This window comes from Gossypium hirsutum, chromosome A13, assembly GCF_007990345.1.
Source record: "Gossypium hirsutum isolate 1008001.06 chromosome A13, Gossypium_hirsutum_v2.1, whole genome shotgun sequence".
NCBI classification, from domain to species: domain Eukaryota; kingdom Viridiplantae; phylum Streptophyta; class Magnoliopsida; order Malvales; family Malvaceae; genus Gossypium; species Gossypium hirsutum.
The window spans coordinates 96,903,537-96,919,827 of NC_053436.1; the positions used below are offsets into that span (position 1 = coordinate 96,903,537).

At 30.8% G+C, this 16,291-nt stretch overlaps 1 long non-coding RNA gene across 1 annotated transcript; it reads left to right on the forward strand.

Annotated features, from left to right (window-relative positions):
* The first annotated feature begins 14,052 nt into the window (after positions 1-14,052).
* On the forward strand, positions 14,053-15,711 carry LOC121212499 (uncharacterized). Its single transcript, XR_005907760.1, has 3 exons — positions 14,053-14,141; positions 14,615-14,702; positions 15,468-15,711. It is a non-coding gene; the product is annotated as an uncharacterized lncRNA (long non-coding RNA).
* The last annotated feature ends 580 nt before the right edge of the window (positions 15,712-16,291 follow it).

Here is a 16,291-nt window from a genome sequence, read left to right on the forward strand (position 1 = left end):
GTAAAAAAAATAAAAATAAAAAATGCAATATGTCAATCATTCAATGGGCTAATATACCACGTCAGTAATCTGTTAAAAGAAAATGAAAATTTTTACGGCAGTGACTAATTTGCACAATTATTTTATTTAGAGTGACTAAATTGAGAAAAAAAATAGAGTGAACAAAATAGAATAAACCTTATTTTAGAGTAACCATAAGTATTATTTACCTAAAAAAAACATAAAATCAATTTTTTTTAAGTTTTTTATAAAATTTTATAAAACATTAAAAAATAAAAATATTTATTTATTTTTTATAAAATACTCAAAATTTTAAATGATTGATCTAATTTTTCAAAAAAAAAATATTTTATTCAAAATTTTGAAATTTTCTTAAATTTTATTTTATGATTTTTATAAAAAAATTGATTTTTTTGGTAATATTATATATATACTATATTTATATTCGTTTTGTTAGTTTGCATAGTTGATATATTTTTATCATTAATTCTAGTAAAATTTGGACATACATGCTACTGGTTTTAGTGAATTTTGTTTATTTTTGAAAGATGTAATTTAATTTGTAAAGATATTAAAATTTAGAGATAACTTATGTAATTATTGCATGAGCGATGATTGATCAAGCTATATACGTGTCAAGTCCTTAGAATTTTAAAATCTCAAATTTTTGTATTATAACCATTCTCTCAAAACCTTCAACCATTCATCAATGTTTAACTTAAACATGATTAAGCAATTTCTAAATCTATTGCTTGGGTTCTCATTATCTACTATCTTACACCAATAATCTATCAACAATTTGAAAGGAAAAGTCACGTACCTTCGGAACTTTTATAGTAAATGGAATATACAAAATTGTGATAATCAAATATTGCAAAGCCCCGATATCTATTATCGATCAGAATTGAATCATAACGGAATTTCGGTCTATACTGATACTATAATATCAGATTGGGGAGGGAGGTTAGAATTAGAGATTAATAGAAAAGCAAGGATATGGGCTCGTGTAAGTAGGAAACAGAAAATATCTATTCTAGTTCTATCACCAATGTGCTCACAGCCAATGGAGGTTTAAGATGGAAGAATGGAAGCATTAATTCTCTTTCTTTTCTTCATGTTTCCTTAATCATTAATATTAGTATAATCTAATGACTATCGTTTATCACGACACAATTTAATGGAAGTGAATGGATAGGATCATGTCAATCCACTAAATGATATTTAATTAAGGTCTAATTGCATTCAAAGTCATGGCTAAATAAATTAATAAGGGCTTGCTTAATTTCCAATCAATTTTCTTTATTTTAATCACTCCCCAATTTTGTCATTGTTTAATAACTTATCTACTTTAATCATTTACAAATTCAAATTTCTAATCCCTAATTTGTCTCATAGCCTTCTTGATTTAAAATTTTCAAATGGCTTAGTTTAATAAATTCGATTTCAAAATTGACTTTTACGATATCGATAAAAATTGGGTTGTTACACTCGACCTCTCGTTCTCTTTCGTCGCTAACTTTGTTTGTCATCTCATCTCATCTCATTAGGATCTTAGTGTTGCTCGCTCTTGAGTATGAACACTCTCCTTACTAGAATCTTAGAATTGTTTTTGTCTACATCATTAAGTAAACTCTAACCTTGTATTTATAATTTAAAATTTGAAATATAACTAATTAGAATTTAAAATTTACTTGAATGAAATTTTAAAAAAAAATCTATTGTTAACTTGAAGGCAATTGTTAAGAACAAGCTAAGTTTTGACAGAACTAATTGAGGAAGTTGACACTTTTCCAAGTTATGTTCTGGTAGAATTAACTGAGGTAGTTGACATTTTTTCAAGCACTACGAAACATAGAATAAAAACATGGGACATAAAAAATGTTTATGCAATTTGGTTTCTCTACGTTTGCAGAATCTAGCTTAGTGAGAAATGTTCACCATCTTCAACACTTACAACAAGTGAGAGCGTAACTCTATCACACCTAGTGACAATTTTGGGACAGTTAAGTGTCATACATCTCACCAAAGATCAAATGCATCATGAAAGAACAAACCATATAGATATTCAACACCACTTTTTTTTTGGGAGGTGATCGTTCAAGGATATGTTCATATTCTCAAAATCGGCACAAGAAACAACCCAATAGACATGATGACAAAGAGTCTTCTAATTTCCAAGTTCAGGCATTGCTTCGACTTGGTAAACATTCGACAGAGATCAAATTAGGCTCTTGATGGGGCTCGACAAAAGGGTTTCAGAAATACGAATCAAAGTGGATATTTTTGAAGTGTACCTTGCATTTCGGATGAAACAGAGCCGACATCGTGACGAGGAAAAGCCAATGTCCTGATGACACGACACACCATGTCCCGACGAGAAGAACTTGTTGTCTCGACGACGTGATGCATGGTGTACTGACAAGCCAAACGCGACATCACAATGTGGCGATGTGTTTCCCACTTAATCGAGTTTCTTCTCCCAGTTAAACTCTGTTATCTTTTCCTAGTATAACTTTGATTATTTTAAGGATGTTTTAGTCATACATTCACACAAAATTCAACCTAAAAATAGGTTTATTAGCAAACCTAGATAGTTTAATAACAACAAATTTTGAGTGAGTTTGTGGAAATTTCGGGAGAACTTTGTAATTTTGGGTTCGGACTTATTTGTTTTCTCCATCTTATACTCTCCTTTTCAATTTTTGCCGATCTTAATGAAGTTTTCTTTTCCTATAATTTTTTAACCTCTTTGAAAGAATTTTTTCATCTAAATATTTATGTCAAATCTTCTCAATTTTTATTTCGTGTTCATTCCATAATTCAGGTTGTATTGAACAATATTCCTTTTCCTTTCATCATTGAACTGCTCAAAGGAGTGTTTTATCTCTACAAGAGATTGAAAATGAAAGAAAAAAAAAACACTTAAAGTAGTGTTTTATCAGTGTAGGCTAATCTCTAGGTTAGCTTAACAGTTAGGGCCATGAATTATAGCCATTGAAAATAAAAATAAAAATAAAGGTGAAAGAGGTGGCTTTGTTATTCAAAGATGTCATAGATCAGAGTACAGAAAAATTTCTGAAAGTTTTGAATGTTAGATGGATTGAAGTGGTTGGATACTAGTATAGGTTAGTAACATATGCAAATTTGTCTTGTCGAGGATAAAGTGGGTAAAAGACAATCTATAATCGAGTGCAGATAGAGAAGGGAAAACAAAAACAAGAGGGTCAAGAACTATTGAAGATTGTTTTTTCTTTGTAAATTTGGGTAAATTTAGATATTCTTCCCTTTTACAGTACATCTTTGTATTTACTGTTGTTTTATAAAGTTATAAAAATATAAAAGCCCCAACCTTATGTTGTATTTTTAATTTGTTGGACAATATTTTTTAATAATAATACAGGTCGGGTGGGCTAAACTTAAGTTTAGCATCTATAATTTAGATCGGATTAAAAATACAACAAAAAGTTGGGCTGGCTGGCCAAATCCGAGTTATAAAAAATATAAAAGCCCCAATTTTTTGTTGTATTTTTAATTTGTTGTATGATATAATATTTTTTAAAAATAATAATACGGGTCGGGCGGGTCAAATCCTAGTTTAGCATCTATAATTTGGATCGGAATTAGATAAAATTTAAACCAATTTTTTGGGCTAGGCTCGGGCCTATTAAGTGTGCCTAAAATTTTGTTATGAACCTACCCGACTCACCCCATAATCACCTTTAGTGTGGCAGTACCAAATATGTCTTAGGGGATAATTGGTTCATAACCCCTTTACTTATTATTTTCATTTTAAGAAAATATTAGCACCTTTAAAATTCTCTATTAAATCCAAGTTCATTACAATGTCACTTTTTGTTATATGGATAATAAGAGAGTTTTTTTTTTAATTTCAAAATGTTACACCAGTAAATTTAACAGAAAAATTATAATGGTGTGAATAAATAGAACTAAAATTTTTAATTCAAAAAATAAAGCAACTAAATTCTTAAAAATAAAAATATAAGAAATAAATTTTAAATATACCAAAAATATAATAACATTAAGCGTATATTAATCTTTAAATTTTTATTTTATATTTAACCCAAAAATAATTAATTTATTGCTATACATTAAAAGCTCAAATATGTAGTTTAAATGTCATATATTTTATATTTGAAGTCCCCATAAAATGAAAGTACCTTAAAAAGAAAATAACAAGCAAGGGATTTTGAAGCAATTATTCCCTAAAACATATTTGATATAGCCACATTGCACCCTTAAGTTATTTTTACACTAGTCAATCTAAAAGGGAAAGTTTCATATCAGGTCCTTGAATGTATTGATTTATCACACTTTAGTCTAATGCCACACTATGTTAGACAATACCAATAAAAAAAATCATTTTAAAAAAAAACAACATATGATCGCATGATGATTAGGAAAAATATAGGGTGGTGTGGCCAACTAGTTAGGCAGCACTGATGTTCATTGTAGAAAACATCCAATTTTCATAATGAATCTGTTTCTTATACTATTTTTATATTTAATTATTTTTTAAGTATTATTTTTATAAAAACCCCTTTTTATGTAATTTTGAATCATCCCATTCTTTAAAAAACTCGGTAAAAAAGTAGACCAATTGACCAGAAAAGGTCCATTTCCAAAAAAAAAATTACGAAAATGGGTCGCTTTTTTACAAAATAACGAGAATGGTCAAATTTTACTAAAATTGTTGAGCTGACATCATTTTCAGGAAAAAGTCAGCGCTTTTTTCCCTTCTGACCTGTGAAAAGCGTCCAAGTCAGTGCGTTTTATTAAAACGCTACCAAGTCAACACTCTTTTGCCTGTGTTCCAACAACAAAATTTTTAAAAAAGACAAAAAAAAATCTAAAAATTACAAAATAGGCCAATTTTTTGAAAATTTACAAGAATGGGCTTTTGTATATACCTAAAGTGACAGTACAATTTTTTTAAAAAAAAATTTGTGCCACCAATTAATGTGGAAATAAATCTTACAAAACATACCTTTATATAAACTTAAAGTCTTATTTCCCTTATTTTCTTAAGTAATGTGGGGTGTGAGATATATGTATATATAGACTTATGAATATGCTTGCAGCTTGTTCCTAGACAATGTGGGATTCCTACCTCTTTTAACTAACAACATAATATTAAAGGCTACTCTGTATTTTATAATTTTTTCTTTTTACTTATAGAGTTTAATTGTTAACATTTGTTACGTTATAAATATAAATTTTAAACTCTATAAATAAAAAAATTTATAAAATATAAAATGATGTGGGATTTGGTCTCTTCTTGTTTGAAAATGAAAAATGGGTTTAAAATAAAGGTGTTTGGGGATGTGTGGAAGATTATATAGTAATTGCCATTAATGCAGTCTTGTTTTGTTGCATTTTTTTTAAAAGCAATTTCATTTTATATACTTCAATACCAATATTATTAGATATTCACTAAAAATTTTATATAAATTTATTTTGCTGAACACTAAAATTTGATGCAAACAATCAATACAATGTGTAGGTATGAAACTATTAATGAATTGATTCATATACATTTGTTTTCTTTTCAAAAGAATGAAAGTTATACTAAAACATAAATCATTTACATATAAAGAATTTTATACATATGTAATATAAAAAATTGATTATGAAGTTGTCTATTCTTATTTAAGGAAATTTTTTATCACTTAATTATAAAATGTTATAAAACAGTCATTTAGTGTAACACCCCAAACCCAACTTAGACGTTATGGCCGAATCTGGCGATGTCACATGGAAGAGAATTTGAAATCGAATTTATCGATTTAAAACTATTTCCGTTTATTAGCTTCTATTTATCTCTCGTCAATTTCAAAATTATTTCCTCGTTAATTTGATTGTTTAAAAACATATTTTGTAGTGGAAGCTTTAAAACCGTGATATTTAAAGAAAACCGTTTGCATTTAGGAAAAACGTTGTTTTTAATGAAACTGAGTTTTCGTTGAGTTTTGCAGTTTAACAGTCCATGAAAACAGTTAAAATCCAAAAATAAAAGGCAAATAGTCCAAAAGTCCCAAATTACATAAAAAAAATACCCTAAGAAAAAAATAGGAAATAAAAATCATAAAGGAAATTAAAGTAGTTTAATAGACATGTGGTCACCGTTGAGTCCTCTGTTGCATCGATCCATCTAAGTTTGGAGATTGTCTGTATAGATAAAACAGAAAGTGGTGAGTTTACGTAAACTCAGTGTGTAATCCCCACAGAAGACATGCATACAGTCAAACAACAGTTATCAGTTGAATGCAGTCTGGGGCCTAAGCCCATTACAAATTTAGATACAGTTTAGGCCTTAGCCCATCTCAGATACAATATGCATACAGTAACAGAAATCAGTATCCTACCCACCAGCCTTTACACACCAATCTTCGACCATTCTTACACACTATGTGGGGTTTAAAACACCTACCCGCCCTACACACCAAGTCGTACTGAAAGCGGCACATATCAGTAATATTGCAGCTAAGCTACCAGATAATAGGCATGAAAGCCTTTCAGTACACTTCCTCCAATAATTAATCATCCCACCCCAATGCAGATGCAACTAATCATGCTCAATGAAGACATACAGAAATACATGCTTGCATGCTAAGAATCCAGTTATCAGTCATACATACAAATCATTAAACATGCATAGATTTAACATGATTAATACAAATATTATATTATATTCAGGTCACACGATTTAAGGTCTAAGTAGCGCTTACCCACCCTACAGTAGGTTCACAGTCGACTTGGGTGACCCGTACAACCCTAGGAAACATTTCAGCTAAATGGGCCCACACGTCCATGTGGCTCACCCGTGTAGGTCTACACGCCCAGATTGGTATTGCCCGTGTGGATCACACGGACTGGCCCAGATATCACACACCCATGTAGCCCACACGTCCAGTTCGATTTAACCTGTGTGGCCCACACGGTCGTGTCTTACGTACGGCCTGGCCTTCATCGATTACACAATCGTGTTGTCGCATACGACGTACCGCATGGACGACCACACCCCCGTGTGGCGTTGGCATCGATAGTGGGGTTTTTTTGGTTTTCGCCTAATCCCGTTTTTGTACGTTTCTGGTACACACTTGGTATCGTTTCGATGCAAAAACCCTTAAGCAAACCAACACCTAAAATCGATACCACAAACCTTCTGAAATCAGTTTAAATTCATGATTAGCCCAAATTACCAAACCGACAATATTTCAAATTGAACATTCAACACTTACTTAACCACCCTGAATGATTCGATTACGATTCTGAGCGAGGAGAGTCCCTAACTTCCTGATTTGTTGCTGCCAAAACAGACAATAAGGCTCCAATCGAAAGATTTCGAAAAGACAATAATTGCTTTAAAGAACGCTTACTCGTACAAACTAATCTATGTCCACATATCTTAATCGAGCGAGGAAACCCCCCAAACCAAAATATTAACGTTGGAACTAAAAATGATGAGAAAATTTGAAGAAACAAGAGAAGCAAAAATTTTCCCAAGAAAGAAGAAAAATAACGTAAAATATCAAAAAGAGAGATTTTTGGGGAAAAAGATGAGTTTAACTCAAATCCTACTACACCACAATCCTAACCACCCATTACTCAAACTTCTGCCACAATCGAAATTCTATAACAGAGCCGAGCTAAAAAAATAAACTCGCATGCTTGTGTAGGGATTCAAACACAAAACCTTCAGCAACCTAACACTCAGCTTAACCACCAAACCAACAGGCCCATTCTAATATGGTTTTATAAATAATTTAATATAAGACCATTGAGCAGAGATGGGGCTTAAATCCAAAAATATCAAAAATTTGCCAAAACTAAGGCTTGAACTTGGGACCTCACACACACACTCAGAACACTGAACCACTGGATCAGATATGGATTTAAGTCACATTTCCACAAAAGCCGAAATAAGAATTTTTGGGGCGTTACATTTAGTTATGTTTTTTTATATTATCTATTTGTGAAAAGTTACAAAATTGTCATTCAACTATTCAAATTTATCTTCTTCTTCTTCTTTTTTTTTGTTACATACCTCAAAATTCAAGATAATTGGGTGACAAAAAAATACTTATTGTAACAGCCAAATTTTTCAGTGGTGTCGGAAACAGTGATTCGAGATCACTAAATCTGACGAGTAAGTTTAGAAATTTTAACAAATAATAATTATAGGCCAAGCGCGAACTTAAAAGAATTATTTTTAATTAGTGAATTTTGCGATTTTAAAAGAATTAATCAGATAAATTTGGTTGAAAACAAGGTATCGAGACCTCAGATTTATAAACCGAGCCATAAATATTTTTATAAATATTTATGGAGTGTTATTAAGTTAGTATTAAAGTTTCGTTATAAAATTTTAACGTTTGGTTAGTCAATTAATTAAAAAAGACTAAATTGAAAATAGTGCGAAATTTATTAAATTGTGATTAAATAGTTTAAGTGATTAAAAAGGAGGGATTTAAAAGGCAATTGGACCCAAATTGTATGGGCAGGACGGTTGGGCAAGAAAATCAGCAAAAAAGACAAGGAGAAACAAGGGCAAAATGGGAAATTTTGCAAATTAAACATATAAAACAAGACAAATTTGAAAAATCTAGAGATATCATCATTTTTCTTCAGTAAAAACTCCATGGGAGGTCTGAAAGCTGCTGGTTTTTCATACTTTGACATATGTGAGTTCAATTCTTACCCTTTTCTTTGAGATTTTTATGTTTTTGTGACTTTTACAATTAGGTCCAAGTGTTTAATTCATTAGTTTTTGATTTTATGAACAAAATTAAAAGCTATCATTGATAAGTGTTAGCTGTTTATGATGAAATAAAATGAATTTGAAGCTTTGATTTTGTTGTTTGATGATTTTATCAAGTAATTTCAATAGAAATTGATTTTAGGACCTAATTGTGAAAAAGTTGTGAATTAAGGTTTAGTGTTAAAATTCTGATTTTCAAAGATTGTGTAATAGTTTAGAATGATGGAATAAAATGTTAATTGAGAAAAATTAGCTTAATAGATGGGTGAATTGAGCAAGGACTGAATTGTATGACCTTTGAAATTTAGAGGAAAAATGGTAATAAACATCTTGAACTAAAACAATATTGGACAGCAGAAGTAGACTAACTTTGAAAAATCACCATAAATTTTAGAAATAGAATTAGAAGATGAATAAAATATGAAATTAAAACTTATTGAGTCTAGTTTTTCATAGAAGAAACGGTGTAAGCAATGGATTTGTAAATTACGAGATATAATGAATTTTGTGAGACAAGGTTAGAATGAATTTGGGTTCCCCTATTTTGACTTTGGAAAATCACCAAAAATTGGAGAAAATTAATTAGAGTCTCAAATTTATATGCTTACAATCCTTAATGAGTCTATTTTCAATAGAAATCAATGGGAACATTATCCGAGTTTTGTACTCTGATATAATTAATTTTTAGTGAAGAGAGGTCAGAACTGTTGGATAGTGAAACAGGGGAAACTTAAATGAATAAACTGTACTAATTGGCTAAACCAAAAAATTCTTATTATGGTGGAATTATATGTGAGTCTAGTTTTAGGGAAAATTTACGGATCTTAATTTTGAGCTCTGTAGCTCGAATTATAAATAATTGAGTGATTATGACTCGTGTGAATAGATTGATGTGAGCATTAATAAGTAAATTCTGAAATCGTACTTACAAGAATGTTATATACATTAAGGATGTGGAATGGGGAGGAGGAGGAGGAAAAATATATATGAATATTCAGTTAGCATGGCTAATTTGCATGTTTTAAGCTCATGGACTAAATTGAATAAAAGTAAAACTTTAGGGGGCAATTTTGTAAAAATGTCAAAAATGACTAAATTGAAGGGAATAAATTTTTTTATTATCTAAATTAATAAATTGAATGAAATTATCAATTTAAGATTGGGTGAAATTTGGGAAAATGGTAAATTACCAATATGCCCCTAAATCTTGGTATTTCTGCAATTTAGTCAGGTAGGTCCGGATACCCTAAATGAGTATGTAAATATGAAAATTTAAGTATTGTATCGTATTTTATATGATATTTTGAATTGAATATATGAAAAGGATGTTACATGAAACATGAAAATGAATACTAAATAATATAAATTAATTGAAATTATTCTGAAAATTTCGGTAATGCCTCGTATCCTATCCCGGATCTCAGGTACGGGTATGGGGTATTACACTTATAGTTGAGTGATCATTTTGTAAGTTTTTATAATTCGATAGCCTAAAAATTATAGTTAAGTGATTACTTATGTAATTTAACCTAGATATAAAAATATGAAAAATAATTATTATATTTTATGTATATTATATATTTCTATAAAAAAAACTTATTTAACATAATTATATACTATTTTTAAATAGAATATCTATCTAGTCAAAATACATCTGAAATAAATTTATCAGCATTCATTAGGTGATGAAAATTAAATTAAAATTAGGATTAAAAAATTAGTGAGTATAGTAAAATATTAAAAAAATAAATATCTTAAAAAAAGAGATATCAGTTTTTTAAAATTATAAAAAAGTATATTATCTGAGTACCAAATACTCACCATTTATTTATTAATCAAATATTCATAACATAAAATAAAATAAATAATAAAAATTAAAAGTATAACTTCTAAATTGAAATAATGGAAAATTATTTTAAAAAATAGAATTGCATGGATATTAACTTCAAACATTTAAAATTGAATAGAAGATTATGGCATGTACAAGTTTCATATGTGCAATTTGTTGTAGTTTTTCTTTTTCTTTTTTTATTTTTTTATTATGATCGTTTTGTATATGCTAACAATTCTAAAATGCAACAATATTAAAGATTTCAAAAGTTAATTTTATAATATGACAAAAAATTAACAAAATATAAAAAAATAAAATTATTTTGTAAAAAAATTATAAAATATAGTGTAGCCTTTAATCTTATGTTGTTAGTTAAAAGAGGAAGGAATCCCACATTGTCTAGAAATAAGCTGCAAAACTATTCATGAGTCTATATATACACATATCTCACATCCCATATTGCTTAAGAAAATAAAAGAAATGAGACTTTGGGTCTATATAAATGCCTGTCTTGTAAGTCTTATTTTCACATTAATTGGTGGCACCAAAAATTAAAAATATAGTGCTGCTAGTTTAGGTCTACATAAAGGCTCATTTTTTTGTAAATTTTTAAAAAATTGGTCTATTTTTGTAAATTTTTTAAAATGACCTTTTTGGGAAATTTAATTGTTGGAACACAAGCAAAAGAATGCTGAATTAGAAGCGTTTTAACAAAATGTGGTGACCTAGACATGTTTTACAGGTCAGAGAGAAAAAAAACGCTGAGCTGGACAACAAATATATTGGATAATTTAAAGAAATATATTGGCTGCACAATTAGCAGTATACTGTAATACATATAAAATTGAATCTTCTTGACTGAAAAAGAAAACATAATTCTGAAACATGTACACATGGAGGAATAAGTATGACATCAAAGCAAGTTTTCCTATTTTGAGTACATGGAGGATATATGTTAGAGTGTGCTGAAGCATGGATTGAGGAATGACTATGCATAATTTTACGTATGGTATTAAAAAGAATAAATACGATCCCTTGTCATAATTTTAATTGTGCTAAAGTAAATGGTTTTTTAAAATTAATATAATGTATATATATTAGATATGTAATGAAAATCATCACCTCAGAAGTAAGATGAGACTTTCCTTTAAACACAATAATGGGATGTCCATTGAATGTATAGGTTCCCAATGGAAGTTGTTGGAAAAAAGTCATGGATTTGGGAGAGGCTAAGACATAAATAATGTTTGCAGTGCCAGTGGTGTTATCCAATGTTTTTTTACTTCTCAATTACTCTGGTTTTTGTCACGTCTGCTGGCCACCTTGTTGAGGTCGAGCTTGCTAGTTCAACGCTTTGCCAATTCATGGGCCATTGTTACTGGTTTTACTTTCATGGTAACCTCTTAGTTTAAACCTTAATCTGCTTTTTCATGTTTTCGTCTGAAAGTTTTTGTGAATTCAGACAGGCTTAAGTGGAGCATTGGAGACCCTTTATGGTCAAGGATTTGGGGCAAAAATGAATAAATGTTGGGGATTTGCCTTCAAGCTTCTTGCATTATTTCCTTCTTTTTCTTAATTATCATAACGGTTTTATGGTCTTTCACTGAGCCAATCCTTGTTTTATGGTCATATTTGCTTACGGTTTTCTGCAAAACATATTGAGGTTTTTTCAGACACAAAGCATTGCTATACCTTTGGTCGTGTTTTCTGTCGTTCCATTGGGTATCATTTCGGGATTGTTTACAGTTTGGTAAATAAGAAAAGTGTTGGTTACAAAGGTGCTCCCATGGCGGCTTCAATTTCAATATGGATATCATTTCTTTTATTAGCCTTATATGTCCTTTTCGCCAACAAATTTCAGAACACATGGAACGTATTCTCTTTTGAATCATTTCGTTACATCATACGGAACTCCAAATTAGCCCTTACTTCTACAGCTATGATTTGGTGAGTATTTATTTAACCCTTCATTTTCCTTAAACTATTCATATTAGATATCCATGTTATCCAAATACATGGAAATTTGAAAAAAAAATTTAAACATCTTGGTGTTGAACACATATCTATATTCTCAAATCCTAGTAATATATAGACCTGAATGTTGGAACTTCTTATGGTTGGTGGGTTCATTCCATCGTCTCCATGCCTCCCACTACTTTATTTATATGGTGGTGGGTATATGTGTAATAGTGAGATTGGTGATTTTTTACGGGAATCATCACTATAAATACTAATTAGCTTAAATATTCTTAAGCACCAAAAATAAATTTATAAAAATATTCTATCTATTGAGATTTTCAAGTGCTTAAAAGATTTTGATGGTTTTTAATTTTTCGCACAGCTAAATTCAACGACCTCATTAGTGGTTTGACATGCTCGACAGTGGTGTAACAACATTTGGATTTTGGCATGTGGTTCAGAAAATGGCTGGAGGTATTTATATTCGATCTTTTCTGTTGTTTTATATTGTAAACAGTTATTTATGCTTATATTTGGCATTAGAGCATGGTTCACCTTAGCCTTATTCGATTTTAAAAGTTTGTAAATTTCTCAAAATAACGATGCCATGTTTCTTTGAATTATTTTTAAAATATGTTTTGAAAATTTTCATTGCAAACTTTTGTGCAAAATCGTTGAATTTTGTTAAAATAAAATTTCTAAAATTAATTATGTTATAAATAATTTAATGAAAATTTAAGAAATTAGCTTTTTGAATATTTTTTGTGTGCCTGAAGTATATGTTTGTATGTGAATTATCTGGCTATTTAGTTACATAAATTTTTAGGTTCATAAAATTTTTTAAACTTATTGCATAAAGTATTTAGCAATAAAACTTGACAATATATGTCTAGAGATCCAAATAATTTTATTTAATTAAAGAATTAGCCACAACAATTTTAAGTAAATGAAATTATTTATTGTACTAAGGATCTCATAAGGTTTATAGACATTAGATGCTGCATAATGACTTAGCGACAATCTTGAATAAAATTTAAGGATTAATATCTAGCTAAGTGATTTTCATAATTTTATTTAGTTGAAGACACTAACAACATCTTTTGTAATAACCCGATTTAGGGCCTAATCGGAACAGTGGTCTCGGGACCACAAATCCGAAGATAGAAAAATTATTTTTTTTATTTTTATGAGGTTATGATACGATTATATTAGTGCATGAAAAATTTGGTGAGTTAATTTTAATGTTTTCAAGCCTGATTGCGATAAAAGACTAAATCGCATAAAAGACAAAAGTTGCATTTTAGTACCCAAATGTGTTAAATAACCAGAGAATTAAAATTTGGAGTATTTAAAGGGAAATTAGACTGTTTTTAGAGTGCTTGGCCGGCCATGGGAGACAAATTGGTCAAAAAGTCCAAGTTTGGTTGAGTTTGGTGGCTAATTTAACTAAAATAGAAACAAAATAAGAAAAATATGATAGCACCTTTTCATCTTCTTCTCTACCACTGAAAATATCAGCCAAAATAGAGGTTTGAAAGCTCAAAAATCTGCAGCAACTTAAAGCACTCATAAGTAAGTGATTTTAATGAGTTTTCTTCAAGATTTTTATATTTTTGAGACCCTTGGAGCATGAGCTTTCAAATGAGGGTGATATCTTACAAAATAGTCAAGAGTTTAGGATTTTTCCACGGGTTTAATTGTGATATATGCTGAGTTTTTATGGAAGAATATGAGTCCTAGTTGTGTTATAAACAACTTTTGTGAAAGGTGTTAGAATGAAAACACCTAAAAGGACTATTTTGCATAAGTTGCAAAATAGGTGGTTAGTGTGTAAAATAGTGAGAATTCGGGATTTCCATTGTAGTAAAAAGAGTTTATCTAGGCTTTAAATACGAAGAAATTCAATAAAAATCGATTTTTGAGCATAGGGGTAAAATGGTCATTTTGCCAAGGCCTAGGGGCAAAATGGTCATTTTACCAAAGTTGTGAAATTATGAATGCCTAATTATGTTTTGTGGCTAAATGGATGTATATTGTTAATATAGATCAAGATTTTCCAAAATCGAGCCTAGATCGGGGCAAAGCCAAACAATCCGATTAAGCCGTCTAGTCAAGCACTTTTTGTAAACCGAGGTAAGTTGTATGTAAATAATACAACTACACTGTTAATACTTGTATTCATATTGTCATTAAATTGATATTGTACGAGTTGTTAAATTATAAATTGAGAATGCATTGTAATATTGAGATAGTAGAAATATCCCGTTGAAACTTTAGGATATGAACTGGATATTTGTGCCAAGACATTGGGTGATTTGTGCGCCAGTGTAAGACATGTCTGGGACATGCTTTAGCCACATTATGAGAGCCAGCGTAAGACCATGTCAGGGACATGGCATCGGCATAGAGATGAGTGCCAAAGTAAGACATGTCTGGGACATGCATCGGCCTCGACAAAGATAGCTAGTGTAAGACGTGTCTGGGACACGCATCGGCTAGGAGTTATGCTAGTGTAAGACATGTCTGGGACATGCATCAGCACGCATATATGAGAGCCAGTGTAAGACCATGTCTGGGACATGACATCGGCAATGTATCCCATGTTGAAGGTTCGTAGAATATCCAGTAGTATTCCAAACGGTTCAATGGTGAAAGTTATAGTTCAATTTTGATAAAGAAAGGATGATCATGTTACGAGTGTTACAGGTACCTATATGATAGGCATGAGTAACGAGCTAATTTAGAAAATGAGACTCGAGTAGATGATAATGAGTAAGTTAAGTTATGTTTACCTTTAAGCTATAAGCATGATGGTAAATGGTGAGATTGTTGTATATTTATTTATATGAAACTTACTAAGCTTTATGCTTACTCCCTTTTCTTTCCCTCTTATTTCAGTATCGCCAAGCTAGCTTAAGGGTCCCATAAAGTCAGAGATATCGATCACACTATCAACCGCAACACTTGGTATAGTTTGATTTATATTTTTGAAGGTGGCATGTATAGGGCTAGACTAGGATGTTGTATTAAGAGAATTATTCATGTATTTTGGCTCAGGTCAAAAGCCTTTCACTTTGTATCAAGCCTGGAATAATGGCTATTATTCATTTTAATAAATGCATATAATATTCTTTCTTTGGATGAATTGGTGTTTTTTGGGGTGAAATTTATATATTGACATGATCTTGTGTAGGTTGCGCAAAATGGGTGACAAAATGGCTTGGGAAATAGCCTAGTTTGTCCACACGGGTAAGACACACAGGTGTGTGTCTAGGCCGTGTGTGACACACGACTCTTATCTATGGGTGTGTGTCAAGGCCGTGCGTCTCCTGCACTTAAAAAATTTAAATTTATTTTAGCACACGGGCAGGCCACACGGGCGTGTGCTCATGCCGTGTCATAAAGTCAGTATGCATGCTAGTGGTACACAGGCAAGAGACACGGCCGTGTGTCCGTGTGTCTCAACCGTGTGAAGGGCACGGTTATAGGGCACGGTTGTGTGCTTGGGCCGTGTGGTTTTGGCAGAATGCCTAGGTTTTCAGACACGGGTTCGGGACATGGGCGTGTCCTTAGCACATGGTCGTGTGTTTTATATCCACACGGGCGTGTGGAGTCTTGATGCATGAAACTCTTCTAAGTTTTTCATGAGTTCTCGGTTAGGTTCTGAACTACCCTAGATGTATGATTTGGGCATCGTAAGCCCGTTTATGAGATAGATTGCA